This window comes from Gymnodraco acuticeps, unplaced genomic scaffold (genome assembly GCF_902827175.1).
Source record: "Gymnodraco acuticeps unplaced genomic scaffold, fGymAcu1.1, whole genome shotgun sequence".
In the NCBI taxonomy this organism is placed as follows: domain Eukaryota; kingdom Metazoa; phylum Chordata; class Actinopteri; order Perciformes; family Bathydraconidae; genus Gymnodraco; species Gymnodraco acuticeps.
The window spans coordinates 229,606-232,704 of NW_022992022.1; positions in this window are offsets into that span (position 1 = coordinate 229,606).

The following is a 3,099-nucleotide window of genomic DNA, read 5'->3' on the forward strand; positions in this document are numbered from 1 at the left end:
ATTAATATTTAAAATGTTTTACTCAAGCTGATATCAAATTGTTGGTAGCACTATAACAGGAAATAATGTAGTTTTTGGGATGAATTATTCTTTAATACAAGTGTAATAATATCAGGTAACCTTAATCCATAAAAATGTCAGTGGGCTGATGAAACACACTTGAGGGTTAGGAGGTGCATTTATTTCCAAGGCTGTTTTGGGGAGCATAATAGGTTCACAGCATCACTTAGGCGTTTGTTTTTATTGACTTGATAACTATATCTATTTATTTATTTTAAGTGAAAGATTCATAAACAATTTAATTCTTGTCTTCTGTATTTTTGAGCAAGTTAAGGAAATAATTGTGTGTTTTGTGTGAAAAGGAAACATGCAAAAATATTCACTGTTACTTTCAAATATACTAAATCATGTCATAATATTTTTAGTTGGATGTAACGGAAGACTTAAATGTCAGATCTTATAACTATTGGCATGTTTTGGATAAGATTATATGTTGATTGAACAACCTACCATTGCTTCAAATACAACTCGGAAAAATGCAATCCCAGACATTTTCTGATTAAACTCAGCTGCCAAGATGTGACATTTAGGGGACAATGAACGTATAGGAAAGGTTTTAATTATTAATAGAATTGTGATAGTGTTATTACAGGTATGAATAATATATTTCAACATATGTTATTATTTGGAATATCATATACATTATTAAAAAAGGTAATAATGTGTTGTCGATATTTTTGCTGCTTTTGCACATTTTCCCCTGGACTGCAGCAGAGGCTGTCACATGTAACATCTGGATGTAGACATTACAGTTGGATTGTATTGCTACTAAATGTATACAATTATTGACAAGAAAATCTAGAAAATAGATTTGCTAGAGTGTCTGTGTCAATCATATGATACCAAATTCCAATCTCTCCCTTGTATTGATTTTATTTCAGTCGACGAGTGGATCGATGAGTAATGACAGACAAGCCTTTATTTGTTGTGGCTATTGGGTAAAGCTCAGTATCATGTCCTGCTAAAGGGCAGTATATTATGATGTCGTTTGGTTTGAATTCCGAATAGATTTTTCAAAAACGTTTACTTTTTTTTTGTCTTTCTCTGTTTTGATCAAATTTGGGCATGTTGGTAAAGTGTTGGCAACCTCCCATTACTCTGTGCCAGTGGACGCCCCTGCATTTGGTCCTTTGCACACTGGTTCAACAGCAAAGAGTACAAGTTGGGTAGCCTGATGTTCAAAATAAACCTACCCAAACAACCATCTATTGTTATCAAAGTCCATTTTATGTCGTTATTTCCGAGAGGGAGCACGTGAGTGAAAGAGGGAGCTTACGAGGAGCACTTGAAGGCAGCATCTCTCTACCGGCGGTGAGAAGGGGGAGACGCACAAGCCGCGGGAGAAAAGACCGAAGTATAGAAAGCAGAGAGGATGATGCATGTCTCCTCTGGTTTCTGACAGCAAGAGGGATTGTCATTTTATCTTTTCCTCGTTGGACTTTCACAGAGAACTAAAGGAAGACTGTCTGAACATAACGAGCAAGCTGCGGTTTGGCTTGTTTGGTAAGGAGATTGAAAGGAATGACTGATGGTGATGCTCATGTGAAAATAAGTCAGATAGCAGAGTGATGAAAGAGTGATTAATTTCTCTGCTTTCAGGAGCGGAGTAGATGCAACATTTTCCTTGCCGTTATTTGTGAGAGGAGAAGAGGAGGACATTAAAAAAGGAAGGTTTGATATACGCAGGAGTGAAGAGACGGAGGAGAGCGGGGTTATCCGGACAGGAAAGAAAAACAGAAGAAATACCCCTGTCCGTTTTGGAGACACCAAGGGGAACAGCTACAGAGCAGAGGGGATTTTTTTGTATAAGAGATACGCCAGAGGAGAGGGGAAACATACGCCACAGGAGGAGAGGCTCATAAGGAGGGGGTAAAGCCAAAAAGCAAGGTGTATTTCAGAATGAAGATGGGATGCAGCCCGGGGGAAGTGAAGATTTGAAGCCTTCCTTGCCTCTCTATCACTCTTTTCAAGGGAACGGGACAGAACAGAGAGATATTGACGACAGGCTGAACCCCAGCGGAGAGTGGATTTAAAGACAGAGACAACCTGTGTGCCTGTCCCATCTCCCCCTGCTTTCCTCTCTGATGACTGAATTCATTTTTGTCGGATATCAGGGATTTATCTAGTCTATGTTAGAAGGAGGAGGCAAAGAAAACGCACTCCTCTCTCTCCCCTCTCTCTCTCTCCCTCTCCCCCTCTCTATCTCTCCCTCCGTTTTCTGGATGTGAAGCAGCATGCGGCCCGGTGAGAGCTTAGAGGGCTCGCGCTCGGCTCGCGGAAGATGTATTGGTGTTAATAATATTACTAATAGCAGCACGGAACGCTTTCTCGCGCACCCCTCGTCGGCTATGAAGAGGGGTACGACGAAGAGAAGGATGAGAGGAACGAAGGAGAGTATGTCGGACGGAGGAATGACGGTGATGCGCTGTTTTCTGTGGAGTCTCCTTCTCTGCTCGCTCTCCTCGCGCGCGCAAGGTAAGGGGATGCGACACGCGCACATACACAGAGTCACGCACGCCACGCGCAGTCATACAAACGCCTTCACTCACGCGCACACATTGGCTGTTTTGGGGTGAGACTGCCTGCTGAGTGTTTTTCTCTACTGCAGTCTGAAGAAAGATTCTGCTTCTTCCGTGCGTGTGTGGGGTAAAGGAGGAGAGTGTGTGTGTGAGAGAGGGTGTCTGCGTGCGCGTGAGGATGTCTGTGAGGTGTCTGTGCATGTGAAAGGGGAGGTGTGCGTGCGCTGATGTATGGTGTGTGTTGCGGATGAAAGAGGAGAAATATAAATTGGCTTACAGGGAGGATGAAGGGAGAGAAGAAGAGAGGGATGGAACCGGCAACAGCCTCTTTCCCTCTTCCCTCATTTTCTGCTTGCTTCAGTTTGCTCTCTCTCTTGCTCTCTCGCTCTCACCCTCCCTCTCTCACCCACTCTCTCTCTCCATCCTTCTCTTCAATACAGCCATTGAGCTGGTAGCCAATAAATATTCTTGCGGTAGCTCTTGGGCTGTGGCAGCGAACGTGAGCTACTTATACCAAAGT